Genomic DNA, 19,630 nt, shown 5'->3' on the forward strand with positions numbered 1-19,630 from the left:
GCTGCCGCGGTGGCTGTAAACAGCCGGATGAAATAGATCAATTCCCTTTTGTCAACTCTGATTTAGGAGCCTTTTTATGGTACCCTGTAATTGTTAGATGGGGGCTAGCTAGCAATGTCTCAAGAAAAAGATGGAAGGTAGCAGTATACAATCATCCACCCTTGAATTCGTGAGGATAGTCATAGTCATTTTCCCTTTTCCAAAATAACGCTAGCACATCAGCAATTGACCGGTCGTCCTGCTCGTCGCTGCCTACTGGGCGTAGGAAGACGATGTGGGCACGTGGTGGTCGGCGGGCATGTCCGACGGCGTTGCAGCGTCGGTCCACGAGAAGGGTCGACAATGTGGAGGCGAAGAGGCGGCCGCCGGAAACCTGTAGACTCTTATGAAAAAATTGTTATGATAATTGAGCAGAAACAGTAAGCAATTTTCCAGACTGCCACCCATATGTAGACATACTTGCCTTAAGCTGAGAGCAACACAAGCAGCAATGCCAGCTCGTAGCTAATCCACTACTGTAGAATGCTTTGCCAACAAGAACCTACGACCAGCATCTCCATATAACCAGAAACTAACAGTAGAATCCTAGCCGAGCAGTGGACGAACGCGTGTATGCGGTCGAGCCGGAAAATGGAAGAGAAGGGACAGTTTGGCTTGGCCGGGAGGCTGGCTAATTTTACTGTCTTCCTAAATTACCCTCACAGCAAGTATATCGCTGCACGCGGAACTGCGAGTGACACACATACTGCTCGCGATGGTACTGGCCCGGTCGAGCAGTATAAATCAATCACCACCCCTAGATTTCGAGAATAGACGGCTCATATCCACTGCAGGGTACAGTAAAAGAGATCTTGATTTATGGTACGTGTGGCTAGCAACTTCAGAATCGATGAAATTGGGTTACTTTGATTTAAGAGTTAGAAGAAGATATAATTTGGCGCGTCCTTATGAGGCACCATGGAAACTGTTGGAGTTATGTCGAATATAGTGTACAAGGTAGGTTACAGTTGGACTTGTAGTTGTATTGTGTTTACAGGGTATGAAGTCGTGTTCTAGTAGGACACTTGTATCCTAGACCTCTCATATATAGCGGGGGTAGACACACGATGAAACCTATGCCAACATAACAGCACAGGCGCGCAAGGGGGAGCCGGCGGCGTGTGCCGACGCCCGGGTGGCCGGTGTGCGGTATTGTGACGGTATCACGGGGAGGAGCGCCCATAGTCAAGCCCCGGGGATGTAGCCATATCAGTGAACCTCGTTAACAAATCCCGGTGTCGTGCTCGTATGATTGCTTGGTCCTCGGATGATCAATGGTATGCCTTGGATTTATTCTAACAAGTGGTATCATGAGCTGGGTTGTTTGGAGGCTGCAGATTGTTGATCTACAGGATGTATCAAGTTTGAGATGCAGCCGGTTGCGGTGTGGTTCTCGACGAGATTGGAAACAGTAATAAAAAAGGCGGAGTTCTCGGCGGCGGCGCATGTGCTTGAGACGCGCGGCGATCAATCAGGCGAGCGTCAAGCGGGTGCGTGCGAGTTGCGGCAGCAGCGATGCGGTTCAGCAGATGGAGTAGCAAGCGGCGGCGGCAGAATCGTATAGCGCCGAGATCGGTGCGTACAGCAGCGAAGACCCATGTTCAAGTCCAAGACGGCCACGCGCAAGTGCCAGGTGCATGCGTGGTGACCGGGCAGTGGATCAGCGTTGGATCAAGCGGTGGCCCATCAGGGTGCAGCGTGGTGGCCCATGATGCTGGGCTGATGGCAAGGTCCATGTTGGGCCACTGGGAGCAGCACGTACGTGAGGCTAGCTGACCAGGCTAAGGCTTGGTGCATGGCATGGGGGCGCTGTAGGGGGCGCTGCGCTGGATACTGAGAGCTGCATGCGCTTGCTCATAGAGGACGCGAGATTTGTTTGCGAAAAATATTGGCACAAAGACTAGTCGAAGCCGGGATGCTATCAGGAAGAAAGAAAGAAGATAAGTCCAGGAGCTATATACGTGTAGTGTTCACACGGGAAGGCTGTGAGGGATTTTGCTTTGGTTTTCTTTGCTAGTACACTTTTGTGTATGGATGGCGTTGGATACGGTGACGACTTGAGGAGTCTGGAGTGTGTCGTGCAGTTGAAATAAGTTCGTCTGGGTTGGACTGAACAGTCTGACGGATCGACGCGAGTCGGTTGGTACAGAAAACGGTGGTGGAATCGGCAACGACGACACAGGTGCGTGATGCTGATGGTGACCGACTTCTGGGCGTGGAAACACGTGACGCAGGCCCCGAGGGCTTGTGTGGCTTCGACAAGACTATGACGCGGGATTGATTCAAGATGGTGTATACACAGAGCTTGAAGTCAACGGGGCACGGGGGTGGATTGCTCATCTACCATGGAGTCATGTTGAAGGTGGAGCTGGAGTTTGGAGGACTTCACTCAGTACTGGATTGAGGGGCTACGGCGTAAGTCCACAGAGAGTCGAAGCCTATTCGGCGGGTAAAAAGCGAGGGACGCGTAATTCGGACTGTAGCCCAGTGGTCTGATGGAAGCGTGAAACTCGTCATCGGTTGGTGATGATCGGTGGTACTCTGCAGTGGGGGTTGAGTGGTGTGGTTTTGCGACCCTTGAGACTCGACCAGGACAGTGGAGGCTCGACGCGGTAATAGCGGCGAGGTGTGTGGTATGCACAGGACATGGAGACGGGCCAGGGCTCTGGTGGTCATACATGTGGTGAGACAACTGCGAATTTGACTCAGGATGACTACAAGCAACGGTGAAATTCCTTCAAGTTTCAGACAGGCGGTCAAGAAAGGAGCGGTGATGTTGAGTTCAGGTAACTCTTATGTGTGACACCCAATATGTGAGTTGTTCACTTTCACGCAGGTCAGTGATCGGTGTGTGATGGCGTTGATGGATACTCTGGAAGTTGGGAGCACAAACTAGAGTAACAAGGAACTTAATTTTGCTCGAGTGTTGACTGTGGTCAAGAAAGGAGGGACTACAAGTTGCAGGTGGAGTCATATGGAGTCTTTGGAGTAGCAGCGGTGCTCATGGGATAAACTCAAGACCAATGTACATGAAAGTTTGAAGCATTGACGAATTCAAGGTGGTGGAGAATATTCGTCAAGGTGGAGTTTGTTGGAGTTGTGTCGAATATAGTGTACAAGGTAGGTTACAGTTGGACTTGTAGTTGTATTGTGTTTACAGGGTATGGAGTCGTGTTCTAGTAGGACACTTGTATCCTAGACCTCTCATATATAGCGGGGGTAGACACACGATGTAACCTATGCCAACATAATAGCACAGGCGCGCAAGGGGGAGCCGGCGGCGTGTGCCGGCGCCCGGGTGGCCGGTGTGCGGTATTGTGATGGTATCATGAGGAGGAGCGTCCATAGTCAAGCCTCGGGGATGTAGCCATATCGGTGAACCTCGTTAACAAATTCCGGTGTCGTGCTCGTGTGATTGCTTGATCTTCAGATGATCAATGGTGTGGCTCGGATTTATTCTAACAGAAACCGCCCGCACGCTGCATGTGCCACTTCTCCCATCAGAGCGTGATTGCCATTAACCTCTTGCCGTCCATCTGTATCTGATGATGGAGGATGGTAGCGGCGTGGATATGCACCTGGTCGTTGTCGTGCGATTTGGACCGTGCGCGGGCGCCGGGCGACGTGATGAAACGGATTACGCTGCTGCCATCGCCCGTACGTGGCGTGGGTGTTCCCTGGCAGCCACCGCTGGCATTTGTGCCGACGCACGACAGGACAGGGATGAAAAGAGAGCTACCTACCAGTCAGCGACGACGGCGTCCAGCTCCATATGATATGCCGGCGTCGCCGTCGGACCGTCGATCGTGGGCTCTTAATGAACGCAGTGTATCCCGTTTCACTCTACTGTTGCACGTAGGAAAAAAAATTCGCCAGGTTTATGATATACAGCCCCGCAAAAAAGGTTTATGATATACAGGGCGGTCTGAGACGCAGAAAAGTAGAGGTAGCGTGCATGGCGTTGTCGTCGCCGGCGAGCCTAGCGTGGGTGTCTCCTTCTCAAAGACGGATATGACCGATGGCTTCTGATCGGACGGTGCCCAAAGGACCAAAGTAAAGTAGGTTAGCTTCCTTATCGGAGACGATCAGGTCTTAGTCGGCGCGCCGCAGACCAGTTCACCTCATATATATGATTGGCTAGAGTACAGTGTAAAAGAAAACAGGGCATATTGTTTTCACTGCTATCTCTTCAAGCAGCCAGTAAGCCATGTCAAGTTTGGGGGCAATGTCTTCAATCAGGATGGGTATAAAAATTGGAAGAAAGCGATGGAATATTTCAAGCTTCATGTAGGTTCGACAAAGAGTGCTCACAACAATGCTAGAAGACATTGTACAGATTTCAAGAACCAGAAACAAAGTGTGGCGTATGCAATGACTACTCAAACTGAGAGGTCATATCTTGAATACCAAGATCGTTTAATGGCTATTATGGGTGTTGTGAGGTATCTTCTTAGGCAAGGACTTGCCTTCTGTGGCCACGATGAGTCAAAGACTTCAAGAAACAAGGGTAATTTTCTTGAGTTGTTGGATTGGTATGCTATAAGATGCAAAGCTGCAGCTGATGTACTCAATGACAATGCTTCTGGGAATCATCAAATGACTTGTCATGAAATCCAGAAGCAAATGGTACAAGCTTGCGCAGAAAAGACCACGGAAGTAATCATGAATGAGCTTGGGCATAGTCATTTCTCTCTACTTGTTGATGAGTCTCGTGATGCATCCATTAGAGAACAAATGGCTGTCATTATCAGGTTTTTGAACATAAAGGGGGATATTTTGGAAAGGTTACTTGCTGTCAAGCATGTAGTGAACACCACATCCTCTTCTCTCAAAAGATCCTTGGATGAAGTGTTTGCTACCCATGGATTATCCATGTCTAGATTGAGAGGCAAGGTTATGATGGCGCCTCAAATATGAGTGGGCAACTAAATGGCTTAAAAACCTGGTGCTAGATGAAAATCCACATGTGTTTTATGTTCATTGTTTTGCCCATCAGCTTCAATTAGTGATTGTGGCTGTTGTGAAGGGTATCCTTGCTGTTAGTGATTTCTTTGGATATGCAAATATGATTGTAACCATGGTTAGTATATTTTATATAACTCATTGAATATTCAAGTGATGACTTATACTTTACAATGATTTTGATTTCTTGCTGACTTGTACTTTGCAATGCTTTGATCTGTAGGTCAGTGCTTCTTGTAAAAGAAAAGATGCATTATTACAGAAGCATCATGAAAAGATTGTGTGGCAATTAGAAAATGGGGAGATTCTTAAAGGAAGAGGCAAACATCAAGAGACAACTTTAGCAAGTCCTGGTGATACGCGATGGGGATCTCACCATAGGACATTGATTCGGCTTTATCAAATGTGGGATTTGGTGATTCAAGTGCTACATGCTATTTCTAATGATGGGGAGGATGCGGATGATAGAGGCAAATCATCAGGTTTGATGAAATCTATGGAGGTCTTTGAATTTGTTCTGATCTTACATTTGATGCTTAAAGTGCTTGGTTTGACTCATGACTTGTCACAAGCATTGCAACAAAAGGATCAAAACATAGTAAGTGCAATGAACATGATTGTGTCTGTTAAAAGTTTATTGCAATAGCTAAGGGATGACGGATGGGAGGCACTTTTGGCGGCTGCCACTTCATTTTGTATTAAAAGGGAGATACCAGTGCCTAGTATGGATGAGAATATACTAGCAAGGGGTTACCCAAGGAGTTCCCGCAAAATGGTTAGTTGCCTCCATCACTACAAAGTTGAAATATTCAATGAGGTTCTTGATAGAAACATAGCTGAGATGAATAACCGGTTCAGCGAAACTTCAACAAGGTTATTGATATGCATGGCTAGTCTAGATCCTAGAGACTCATTTAGCAGATTTAATCATGATAACCTACTTGAGGTTGCATCTATGTACTCAGTCGGGTTCGATCCACAAGAACAATATCATTTGGATGGTCAGCTCAAGATATACATTGATATGATGAAAAGGTCTGATGTTTTTTGCTGTTGTGGCAGTCTCGCTAATCTTGCTCTCAAGTTGGTTGAAACTAAGGAACATTTACACTTCCCTTTGGTTTACCGACTCATCACACTTGCTTTGACTTTGCCAGTAGCTATGGCATCTGTTGAAAGAGTTTTCTCAGCCATGAATATCATTAAGACAGATTTGAGAAATAAGATAGCTGATGATTGGTTGAATGATCTGATGATATGCTATGTAGAGCGAGATATATTTGAATGGCCATGCATGAACGCACGCTGCTTACCGCTGCATGCCATGGCCAGAACGGTAGTACTCCTTATCCGCGCACGTGCGACCAACCTGCTCACCGCTCCATCCGCAGGTCATGGCCATGCATGAACGCACGCACTACCTTTTGAATATGGAGTACTACGTGTTCTGGTCTTCTGGAGGACGACGAAGGAGGCGCCCGTCCGACGCGGGGAGTGTACTCCTGATCCGCACCGCACGCTGCCCACCGCTCCCACGGGCGCGGCCGCGACCAAGGCGATCCGTCCATCGCTGCCTGAACACGATCAACCGGCTCAACTAAAGAAAGCACTACGCCCCGTCAACCCGCCTACAAAGTGTATACTCTACTGAAAGAGGACACTAATAGAAAACAGGGCTTTGGTCCAGGCCGGATCAGCCCATTAGTCCCGGTTCAGTCTAGAACCGGGACCAATGTGGGCATTGGTCCCGATTCGTGAGCCCAGGAGGCCGGCCGGGCCACGTGGGCCATTGGTCCCGGTTCATTTGGACCTTTTGGTCCCGATTGGTGGAATGAACCGGGACCAATGGGCCTCGCTCCTGGCCCACCACCATTGGTCCCGGTTGGTGGCTTGAACCAGGACCAAAGGCTCCCCTTTAGTCCCGACTCATGTCACCAACCGGGACCAATGAGGTGCCTATATATACCCCTCGCTCGCGAGCAGAGCACCCCAGTGCTCTGTTTTTCTCTGACCGAGGGGGAGAGGGCTTGGTGATGCTCTAGCTCACCTCCTATGCACACAAGGTGTTCGATGGAATGCCCGAGCCACACTACTTAAGCTTTCTTCTCTCCAAGCTCGACCTCCAAACTCCATTTTCCATAATATTTGTCTAGGTTTAGCGGTCCGTCACGCCCCGTCCCCGTCTTCACCGCCGTCAATCACCCGTGCCGAGCTCATCGCCGGCACCACCGTGGTGAGCCTCTTGTTCTTATCTTCTTTCTGAAAGGAAAAATATTCTTACTTGTATGTTTACATAGATACTTGTATTATTTTCTTACTTTTATTATTGCATCTTATATAGTGCGATGGTTTTGGTATCCGCCCCCGTTGGCCCTCGTCCTGTCTATGATTCGGATGTGGTATATATATTATCTATATAACTATTGGTTCATTTATTGTTTATGAAAATTATGCCGACCAACGTGACATAGATTTTATTTATGTAGGATGTATGTGAATCGGAAATGCCAACCGATCCTATTGTCGAGAGGTTAAATTTAGTTGAAGAAGAAAACAATTTGTTGAAGGAAAAAATAAAAAAAATTGAGGAGGAGAAGATGATATTGGAGTTGCATGTTGCGGATGTCGTCAATGATCACAAGATCAAGATGGATGCAATGCGCTTGAAGATTAGAAAGATTAGAAAATATGCCATTCATACCGAGGCTTGGTATCATTATGCCGTTGGATCAATTGTTACCTTGGTTGCGATTATGATCGCATTTGTTTTCGCATTGAAATGTTTTACATAGTTTCAATGTATGGTTTAATTAATTAGATGCTCTGGAGAGCTATATGTTGTTAGATGAGAACTATGTATGCACTTTGGTTTTAATGTGATGATGAACTTCTATTAATTTGGACACTTAATTATATATAATGCACGCAGATGAACCGGCAATGGATGTACGGTGACAGACACACCTGCGAGTACATTAAGGGCGTGCATGAGTTTCTCGATGCGGCTGAGGCAAACAAGCAGAATGGTTTTATGTGTTGTCCATGCACTGAATGTGGGAATACGAGGTCTTACTCTAAACGGAAAATCCTTCACTCCCACCTGCTTTATAAGGGTTTCATGCCACACTATAATGTTTGGACAAGGCACGGAGAAATAGGGGTTATGATGGAAGATGGCGAAGAAGAAGAGTACGATAACAACTATGTGCCCCCTGAATACGGTGATGCTGCAACGGGGGGAACTGGTGAAGATCAAGAGGAACCAGACGATGTGCCCAATGATGCTGCAACGGGTGAAGCTGCTGAAGATCAAGAGGAACTAGACGATGTGCCCGATGATGATGATCTCCGCCGGGTCATTGTCGATGCAAGGACGCAGTGCGAAAGTCAAAAGGAAAAGCTGAAGTTCGATCGCATGTTAGAGGATCACAAAAAAGGGTTATACCCCAATTTTGAAGATGGCAACACAAAGCTCGATACCGTACTGGAATTGATGCAGTGGAAGGCAGAGAATGATGTGGCTGACAAAGGATTTGAGAAGCTACTAAAAATATTGAAGAAGAAGCTTCCAAAGGATAACGAATTGCCCGACAGTACATACGCAGCAAAGAAGATCGTATGCCCTCTAGGATTGGAGGTGGAGAAGATACATGCATGCCCTAATGACTGCATCCTCTACCGCGGTGCATACAAGGATCTGAACGCATGCCCGGTATGCGGTGCATTGCGGTATAAAATCAGACGAGATGACCCTGGTGATGTTGACGGCGAGCCCCCCAGGAAGAGGGTTCCTGCGAAGGTGATGTGGTATGCTCCTATAATACCACGGTTGAAACGTCTGTTCAGAAACGAAGAGCATGCCAAATTGATGCGATGGCACAGTGAGAACCGAAAGAAAGATGGGAAGTTGAGAGCACCCGCTGACGGGTCGCAGTGGAGAAAAATTGAGAGAAAGTACTGGGATGAGTTTGCAAAGGACCCAAGGAATGTATGGTTTGCTTTAAGCGCGGATGGCATTAATCCTTTCGGGGAGCAAAGCAGCAATCACAGCACCTGGCCCGTGACTCTATGTATGTATAACCTTCCTCCTCGGATGTGCATGAAGCGGAAGTTCATTATGATGCCAGTTCTCATCCAAGGCCCTCAGCAACCCGGCAACGAAATTGATGTGTACCTAAGGCCATTAGTTGAAGAACTTTTACAGCTGTGGAATGGAAACGGTGTACGTACATGGGATGAGCACAGACAGGAGGAATTTAACCTGAAGGCGTTGTTGTTCGTGACCATCAACGATTGGCCCGCTCTCAGTAACCTTTCAGGACAAACAAACAAAGGATACCACGCATGCACGCACTGTTTAGATGACACTGAAAGTATATACCTGGACAAATGCAGGAAGAATGTGTACCTGGGCCATCATAGATTTCTTCCGACCAACCATCAATATCGAAAGAAAGGCAAGCATTTCAAAGGCGAGGCAGATCACCGGAAGAAGCCCGCCATGCGTACCGGTGATCACGTAATTGCTATGGTTAATGATTTACACTACGTAATCTTTGGAAAGGGTCCCGGTGGACTAGTTGTTCCGAATGACACTGAGGGACACGCACCCATGTGGAAGAAGAAATCTATATTTTGGGACCTACCCTACTGGAAAGACCTAGAGGTCCGCTCTTCAATCGACATGATGCACGTGACGAAGAACCTTTGTGTGAACCTGCTTGGCTTCTTGGGCGTGTATGGGAAGACAAAAGATACACCCGAGGCACGGGAGGACCTGCAACGTTTGCACGAAAAAGACGGCATGCCTCCGAAGCAGTATAAAGGTCCTGCCAGCTACGCTCTTACGAAAGAAGAGAAAGAAATCTTCTTTGAATGCCTGCTCAGTATGAAGGTCACGACTGGCTTCTCGTCGAATATAAAGGGAATAATAAATATGCCAGAGAAAAAGTTTCTGAACCTAAAGTCTCATGACTGCCACGTGATTATGACGCAACTGCTTCCGGTTGCATTGAGGGGGCTTCTACCGGAAAACGTCCGATTAGCCATTGTGAAGCTATGTGCATTCCTCAATGCAATCTCTCAGAAGGTGATCAATCCAAAAATCGTACCAAGGCTAAGGAGTGATGTGGCATAATGTCTTGTCAGTTTCGAGCTGGTGTTCCCACCATCCTTCTTCAATATCATGACGCACGTCCTAATTCATCTAGTCGACGAGATTGTCATCCTGGGGCCCGTATTTCTACACAATATGTTCCCCTTTGAGAGGTTCATGGGAGTCCTAAAGAAATATGTCCGTAACCGCGCTAGGCCAGAAGGAAGCATCTCCATGGGCCATCAAACATAGGATGTTATTGGGTTTTGTGTTGACTTCATTCCTGGCCTTAAGAAGATAGGTCTCCCTAAATCGCGGTATGAGGGGAGACTGACTGGAAAAGGCACTCTTGGAAGAGACTCAATAATATGCAGGGACATATATTCTTGGTCTCAAGCACACTACACAGTTCTACAGAACTCTACCTTGGTGACCCCGTATGTCGATGAACACAAGAACAGTCTCGCTCCAAACACCCAGAGCAGTGCGACGACTGGATTACATGTGAACACATCAGGACTTTCAGTAGTTGGTTGGAAACACGTCTCAGAGGTGACAACACTATTTGTGATGAGTTGTACTTGTTGTCCAGGGGACCATCTTTGACTATATTGACTTACAAAGGATACGAGATAAATGGGAATACATTTTACACGATCGCTCAAGATCAAAAGAGCACCAACCAAAACAGCGGTGTCCGCTTTGATGCAGCAACCGAGAGCGGAAAGGACACATATTATGGTTACATAGTAGACATATGGGAACTTGACTACGGACCTGATTTTAAGGTCCCTTTGTTTAAGTGCAAATGGGTCAATCTGTCAGGCGGCGGGGTACAGGTAGACCCACAGTACGGAATGACAACATTGGATCTGAAAAATCTTGGGTACACTGACGAACCGTTCGTCCTAGCCAATGATGTGGCATAGGTTATCTATGTGAAGGACATATCTACCAAACCGAGAAAAAGAAAAGATAAGGAAGCGAATACATCATACGATGCGCCAAAGCGCCACATAGTTCTTTCAGGAAAAAGGGACACCCTGGGAGTGGACGGCAAGACAAACATATCTGAAGATTATGAAAAGTTTCATGAAATTTCTCCATTCAATGTCAAGGCTGACCCAAGCATCCTGATAAACAATGAAGATTATCCATGGTTACGGCACAATAAGAAAATGAAACAAGCGAAGAAAAAGTGAAGACTTTCTCCCGCAACTATTATGATGATACCATGCCAACTTTGTAACACACGAACATGCTATCATTGTCCGTTTTGTACATGCACATGCTATGTGGGTGAAATTATGATACCATGCCAACTTTCAACTTTTTCAGAGTTCATTTGAAATGCTTTCATGTCTTATGGTTCGGCCCTCGTAATACCATGACCATTAGTCCCTGGCCCATGCCAACTTTCAACTTTCTAAAACTAATGGCACTAACAGAAAGTTTATAATTTTGCTCCTCGCCCCTGGCCCATGACCATTAGTCCCGGTTTGTGCCACAAACCGGGACTAAAGGGTTGGTCCTCGTTGCGGGCAGAGTTTAGTTCCACCTCGCCAACCGAAGAGGGCTCACACCGGTTTATAAGCCCTTCCCTCTCTGCCTTGTTGAGCTCCTCTCAAAGTGAAAATAGATGCCCTAATAGAGAAAAGTTTAACCTAAATTTATAGTGAATTTCTCTGAAATTCATAGAAATTTACTATGAATTTAGGTTGAATTTTCTCTATAAGCGCATCTATTCTCATTTTTTAGTAAGTTAATCACAAACTTGTGATTCAAACAATTTTCAAAGAAATCAATTTTTAACTATTCAAATTTGAAAACTAATGGCACTAACAGAAAGTTTATAATTTTTCTAAAACTAATGGCACTAACAGAAAGTTTATAATTTTGCTAACCTAAAAGCAAACAGAATTAAAAATTAAAGCAAAAAACAAAAGAAAATAAATAATGCAAAAAACAAATCAAAAAAAAGGAAAAAAACTATTTTTATAGTAAAGTTAATCACAAAATAAAATGGCACTAACAGAAAGTTTATAATTTTTCTAAAACTAAAAGCAAAAAGAATAAAAAATAAAGCAAAAAACAAAAGAAAATAAATAATGCAGAAAACAAAACAAAAAAACTGAAAAAAAAATAGCAACAATAAGTATTTTGTTGTAAGTAGAAACAAAATAAAATAAATAAAGCAACAAAGAAAACAAAAAAACAAAAAAATGTTTTCAAATTTGAAAGCTAATGGCATTAACAAAAAGTTTATAATTTTTCTAAAACTAAAAGCATAAAGAATTAAAAAATAAAGCAAAAAACAAAAGAAAATAAAATAAATAAAGCAACAAAATAACAAAAAAAATGCCACCTACTGGGTCCCCACGGCCTGAATACGACTAGAAACCCATCAAAGAGGCAGGATTCAGGCCCGCAGGAGGCCCAGTAGGCGCACAGGCATAGCAGTGACAATTAGGCCCGTAAGCCTGCAATGGAGAGAAGCTCAACAAGGGTGCGGCAGTGGGGCTTATAAACCACTGGGCACCCCTCTCAACTAGCGAGGTGGGACTAAACTTTCGACGCAGCAGCCGCACAAGGCCTTTGGTCCCGGTTGGTGGCACCAACCGGGACTAAAGGGGGCCATTGGTCACGGTTCGTGGCACAAACCATGACCAATGCCCCCCTTTAGTCCCGATTGGTGCCACCAACCGAGACCAAAGGCCGCCGCTTCCCGCCCTTTGGGCTGCTGAAAAGAGGCCTTTGGTCTCGGTTGGTGGCACCAACCAGGACCAAAGGGGGGCATTGGTCACGGTTTGTGCCACGAACCGTGACCAATGCCTTTTCTATATAAGCCAGCACTTAGGAAATTTCACATTTCCCTCGCAGTTGCCTCCCGACGACGCCGAGAACATCGACACTGCCAGGCTGCCCCAGCCGTCGCCGTCGCCCGCGCCCCGAGTCGTCGTTGCCCGCGCCCTCGCCGGCCATCGCCCGCGCCCTCGCTTGACGCCGTCGCCCGCACCCTCGGCCGACACGTCACCGCGCGCCGCTATCCCCTCCCCCGACGCGCGCCGCCCCTGCCCCATCGCCGTCGTCGTGCCGCCGTCCCCTGCCCCGAACGTCGCCGCCTCTGTGAGCACCGCACGTCTGCCTCCCCCGCCGCCGCCGTGCATTTTTTTATTATACATGCTATTTTTTACATGTTTTTAGATTTTCATATATATGTGTATGTATGTATTTTTTAGATATACGTATTTTTTGATGTATGTTCATATATGTATGTATGTATTTTTACATGTTTTTTGTATGTATGTATGTATTTTTTTAATTGTAATGATGTTTTAAAAATACATATATGCAAAAGTTAGATTTTTAATTAGAAATTTTTTATCTATATATGTTCTCTGATTTAGTACATTTTAGGTTAGTTTCATTTTAAAAAAAGTTTTATATATTTAGGAAGAAGGAATAGAAGGAAGAAAATGTTTTATATATGAGGGTCGAGAGGGGGTCGACGGTCGAGAGGGGGTCGAGAGGGGGTCGTCGAACATGAGAGGAAGAAAAGGATAAAAAAAGAAGAGGAAGAAGAAAAAAAAGAGGAGAAGAAAGAATAGAGGAGATCTTCTCCTCTATTCGTTCTTCTCTTCTTTTTTCTTTTTCTTCCTATATGTATTAGTTTTTTTATTTAGGTTGTTAATTAGTAGATATTAATTTTGTTCATATATGTATGGATGCATGTGATATGTATGTATGTATGTATCGGGTATGTCGTTGTCGATATACCCCCTACCCGATAACTTCGACATGAGGGGGTCTAGGGTCGCCGAGGGGTCGAGGATCGTCGAACATGAGAGGAAGAAGAGGATCAAAAAAAAGAGGAAGAAGAAAAAAAGAGGAGAAGAAAGAATAGAGGAGATCTTAAGAATAGAGGAGATCTTCTCCTCTATTCTTTCTTCTCCTCTTTTTTTTTCTTCTTCTTCCTCTTTATTTTATCGGGAACGAGGGTCGTCGAGCGGTAGAGGAGAAACCCTAAATAGCAAGTATCGTCGGTGTGAGATACATGTACCGTCGGTGTCGGACACTACATCCACGGCCCGCGCCACTTGTGGGACGTGGATGTAGTGTCCGACACCGACGGTACATGTATCTCACACCGACGATACTTGCTATTTAGGGTTTCCTCTACCGTTCGGCGACCCTCGACGACCCTCGTTCCCGATAAAAAAAAGAGGTAGAAGAAGAAAAAAAAGAGGAGAAGAAAGAATAGAGGAACTCCTCTATTCTTTCTTCTCCTCTTTTTTTTTCTTCTCCCTCTTCTTTTTTTATCCTTGAAGCGTTGTCGAGGCCACCCCAAACCCTAGAGAAGCAGCGTCGAGGCCACCCCAAACCCTAGAGAAGTAGCGTCGAGGCCACTAATTAATATTAGTTCTACGTTTGCCACTAATATATCCATCTGTCATGTTTGAATGATAATTGCCATGTTGTCATTATTTGTAGAAACTATGGACACCGCCCGAGACGAAGTACAAGAAGAGTTGTTGGGGGACATAATCGCACGAGGAAGTGATGCCGTCGTCTCGTCGTTTCTCAACGACACCGATGGTCTGGAAGCAGCTGGCTATGATTATGATGGCTCCAGTGACCTAATGCCGGTGCAAGAAGGAGACCGTGAGGACGGCTCCGGTGACCCAATGCCGGTGCAAGAAGGAGACCGTGATGACGTCTCCGGTGACCGAACCGAGTCCAACCAGGTATATATATTAGTTAAGCTTCTGCTGACTAGCTAAGTGATGCATTCATTGTTTTGGTATGTACACATATTAATTAAGTCTTTGTTCTTTTTTCTAACCCTCCGGATCGAGCACAACTTCGGTAAAGAGACGAGGCCCGAAGAAAAAGTTGAGCTCGGATGAAAAGTTTGAGATCATAGCAATCGCGCCCGACGACCAACCGATTGAACCCCTCCGGACAAAGAGCGCATTTGTTGCTCAGTGCGGGGTTTTGGTTAGGGACAAGATCCCGATCAGCATCCAGCAATGGTTAAAGCCGGCTACAGAAGACCCTGAGGTGTCTTATGTCAATGATATGCAGAAAAATGATCTTTGGACTGAGTTGAAGTCAAATTTCACCCTACCGCGAGAGGATGATCCAGAGAAGCCAGTTAAAGAGCAATTAATCAAGTCTTTTTCTCTTAAGAGGATGACAGAACTATTCAGGAGGTGGAAGAAAGAGCTGAATAAGTTTGTCGAAAATAAAGAGACACCAGAATTCAAGGGCAGATATGAGAAGATCAGAGATCACTGGCCCTCATTTGTGGCCCACAAGACATCGGAAAAGAGTAAGAAGATGTCGGCGACAAACAAGCAAAATGCTGCGAAGAAGAAGCATCACCATCGCACGGGGTCAGGTGGCTACCTCGTAGCCCGGCCTAAGTGGGCCAAGACTGAGAATGATCTGGTTGATAAAGGGATCGAACCAGAGACAATTAACTGGCCAGACCGTTGCCGGACTTGGTTCTTCGGGGCTGGCGGAACCTTGGACCCTGTAACAGGGAAGTGTATTTGGACGAATGATCAAATGGACATACCAGTCAAGAAGCTTCAGTAGTATATCGAAGCAGCGCGGCAAGGGACGTTCTTTCCAGATAGAGAGAACGACGAGCTCACAATGGCCCTCAGGAATCCTGAGCACCCTGGACGGACATGAGACACGCCAGGCTCCATTCTGTGGAAGGTTGGGTTTCCGGACGCAGGCGGTTACAAATCCCAGGAGAGGAGGAAAAAATTGCAGCAGACCCAAATGCAGGTGCTACAAGCAAGGGTACAAGCGATAGAGGAACGAGAAGCAAATCACAGCAAACGTATTGCCGAAGCTTCCCCCGAAGCTACCCCGCCATCTCAGCGGAGAAGCAGCGTGGCTTCCACCGAGCTGCTTCAGCCGGAGCATGCCTTGACGGCTCCTGCCAGCTATCCCGTGGATGCTATCACGGAGTCTTAAAATTACCACCTTATGACGCAATGGATGAATTTGAAGGTCAAGGCGGCTGTTGGCTCTGTTTATCCTACTGAACCCGGCGTAACTTTTCACTGCTGGCCGATTCCAGAAGGATATGCTAGGGTGATGGTGGATGAAATAACGGAGGGATTTGAGGACCTCCAGCTTGACCACCCTACCGGTGAAGGGGAGACTAGGCTGGGGTCTACTCTGAAGACTCCATGCCTATGGCGGAAGGAGCTCATCAACCTTCCGAACTAGACGCCTCCGCCTCCTCCTCCTCCTCCGGCAAGTCAGGGCACTCTGCCTCCTCCACCGCCTCCTCCTCCGGCGAGTTAGGGCACCCCGCCTCCTCCTCTGGCGAGTTAGGGCACCCCGCCTCCTCCACCGCCTCCTCCTCCGGCGAGTGACGATCAGGGCACTGGACCGACTCCTTCTCCGGCGCGTGGCGGCACTCCGCCTCCTTCTCCGCCTGCGCCGACGCGCCCGAGCAGACAGCCTCCTCCTTCTCCGCCTCGTCAGCAAGGGCAGAAGAGACCTGCCGCCGCTCCGGCTGCTCCGGCGCGTCGTAGTCCTTCTCCTCCGCCTCGTAAGCAAGTAAAGAAGACAACCGCTCCGTCTGCTCTGCCAGCGTCTAGCAGTACAGCCAGAGGTGGGAGGAAATACAGATTCGGTCCTTCTCTGAAGACTCTAGAGAAGTTACCATACGAGAGGACCCCGGAGGAGAACGCCGAGATCGCACGAGAAGAAGTGAGGAACTACTTTGAAGGGGTGAAAGCAAAGAAACATCCACCTCCGGAGGAGAAGGTAGATCCGGTGAGCGAAGCGCACTCTGGCTGCCCTGACAAAACCACACAAGTCTCCGCCGAAAGGAAACTGAGCGCATTATTGGAAAGGAATTTGCCGAAGTGGAGCAGTCGGGAAGTACTGTCAGTGATCAAAGGCTGAAAGAACGACGAGCTGGGAAACAAATTGCCCAGCTCGGCAAACAAGCGAAGCAATCGTGCCCCCGCTCAAGGTGCCTAGCGACAACGTCGCTAATGATCCGAGGATGGTGCCCGGTTATAGCAATCTTGCCGATTACCTGCCCGACGATGTACATTATGAACCCATGGAGGTGCAGATACAAAGATACGAGTACGGGAAGCCTCTCGTCAAAGATGAAAGATCTCTATCAACGATGAAGCGAAGATTGCATGATTGGTACTTGAAAATCTGCAGAGATTCTGGGGGAAGGAGTACTTTGTATGTGAAAGTTAAAAAGGAGCATGACCTCGTTGGAATTGAACTGTTGCCTGTTCCATTTGAGGAGTTCTTTCAGTTTTTCAATCAATTGGCCCTCGATAAAACAACGGTCACCTGCTACTGTCTGTAAGTAGTACTACTTCTGTCATTAAGTCTCTCTATATAGCTCAGCTCTTTCATTGCATGTATTTATAATCATCCTCACTATATTATGCAGATTGAAGATCGCCAAATTGAAGAAAAGACAAGTCGGTGATATTGGGTTCATTAACACATATCTCATAGATGCAACTCAGGTTAAATTTCATGCCGCAGATACCGAGACCAACTTGCTACGATCGTTGGTAATAAATGAAAACAAAGATATAATACTCTTTCCTTACAACTTCAAGTGAGTGTTACTGTCTTGTGCGTATTCGGTTTTCCTTATATATATATATATATATATATATATATATATATATATTAGTCAAGGTTATAGTTATATAATTGATGAGTTATGCATGTGTGTGCAGTTACCACTATATTCTCCTAGAGATTAAGCTTGAGCAGGAACTAGTAACTGTCTTAGAATCAAAACGAAAAGATCCCCAGGACTATGCGGACATGACTCAAATGCTCGAGAAATAAATTAAATCGATCATTATCCACCATATCAACAACTTTGTTCATTTCCTGATATATCAAGTAATTGTTTTCTTTGTGTGGCAGGATTTGGAAAAAATTCTCCAAAAAAGCTCCAGAACTCCCGAAGAAGCTGCAATTTAGACACCCGAAAGTAAGTACTATAGTAGCATGTTCCGCGCATCTCCTATTGATTTGGCATTCTTGCTTATCAGTTTGATTGACCTCTATTTCTTGTAAAGTGGTTGTGCCAGGAAAAAGGGAATGATTTCTGTGGATACTACGTTTGCGAGTCCATCCGCCACACGACCTGTGAGCGGGGCTACACTGACGAATAATATGAAGTACGTAAATAACAACATTCACAATTTTATTTTATTACCATCATTTGTGTTGAGTTTCATTCATTCATATATATATGTATTGACCCCCTTCTTCAAATTAGATGTTTCGGAAGCGGGATGAACTCCTAGCACCAGCTCGCATGCAAGCAATTCAAGAGAAATTGGCGGCATTCTTTCTTGACCACGTGATCGCTGAAGACGGAGAATACTATATGGACCATGAGTCCGTATGATTATATTTGTAAGAGATAATTATTGTATATATGTAGCCGGTAGTGTCGGATAGATATACGAGAACTTGTTGTTCGACCAATCTCTCGGAGAAGGAGAGGTGGTCGATATCACTTCTCTCTATATGCATATATGTTCATGACGATCTTCTGTTTCCTTCGTTTGCTTACTAGCTAACTAGCGTGTCTAGTCCTCTCTATACGTATGTATAGTACGTAGCGTCGACCAAGTACGGACATAAGAAAGGACACTTCTCTCTATTAATTATAGCTAGCTAACACAATATATGAAACACCTAAATTAACCCCTCAAAACCCCCAACCCCCCCCCCCCTCAAAAAAAACAAAAACCCCAGTCACAGAAATGCTGACGCGTGGATGCCTATTGGTCCCGGTTGGTGCCACCAACCGGGACCAAAGAGTCTCCTGCCTGGGCTCCGCGCACAGGCCACGTGGAGACCCATCAGTCTCTGTTCTGGATTGAACCGGGACTAAAGGGGCAGGGCATTAGTACCGACCCTTTAGTCCCGGTTCAGGAACCGGGACAAAAGGCCCTTACGAACCGGGACAACAGGCCCTTTTTCTACCAGTGGGATCAGGTCAGGGATATATATACTCACTATCTTTTTTTGAACATGAACGTGGCAGATTAACAACAAAGCGCATCGATCAAATGGCATTTGTTTGCTCATGCAAAGTCATGGGTGGGCATCTGGGTTTCGTGTAACTAGTCCTTTGATTTCATCCAATAAATAATGACACACCACTGACATGAGTAGATGGTGCTTTTGATTCCAACTGCTCTGCTCTTCTTTGACCCTCTAAATTAACTACTCGCGCTCAGGTGGACGGCCAAGTTTGAATAAATACTGGACTGACCAACCCCCTCGCTTGCTAATCGCCAGTGAATCCCGCGATGCCGGTGACCGCTACGCGCCACCCTAGTGCATGCTTGTTTCCGGCCCCCATGAAGGCAACAAGCTTAGCTAGCTAGCTTGGTCGGCCGTGGTGGGGACGGTGGGTCGGCGACGACATGCGCTTTGGCCGATATGACCCCTTCCGGGCGCATCATTGCCTCGCCAGCGGATGTACCTATCATGCGC

At 46.5% G+C, this 19,630-nt stretch overlaps 1 pseudogene; it reads left to right on the forward strand.

Moving 5' to 3' along the window:
* Positions 1–1,554: 1,554 nt before the first annotated feature.
* The window catches only part of LOC147987615 (uncharacterized), a 51,747-nt pseudogene continuing 33,671 nt past the window's right edge, over positions 1,555–19,630 (forward strand).

The sequence above is a fragment of the Triticum urartu genome, chromosome 2A (genome assembly GCF_056163025.1).
Source record: "Triticum urartu cultivar PI428250 chromosome 2A, HENAU_Tu73, whole genome shotgun sequence".
In the NCBI taxonomy this organism is placed as follows: domain Eukaryota; kingdom Viridiplantae; phylum Streptophyta; class Magnoliopsida; order Poales; family Poaceae; genus Triticum; species Triticum urartu.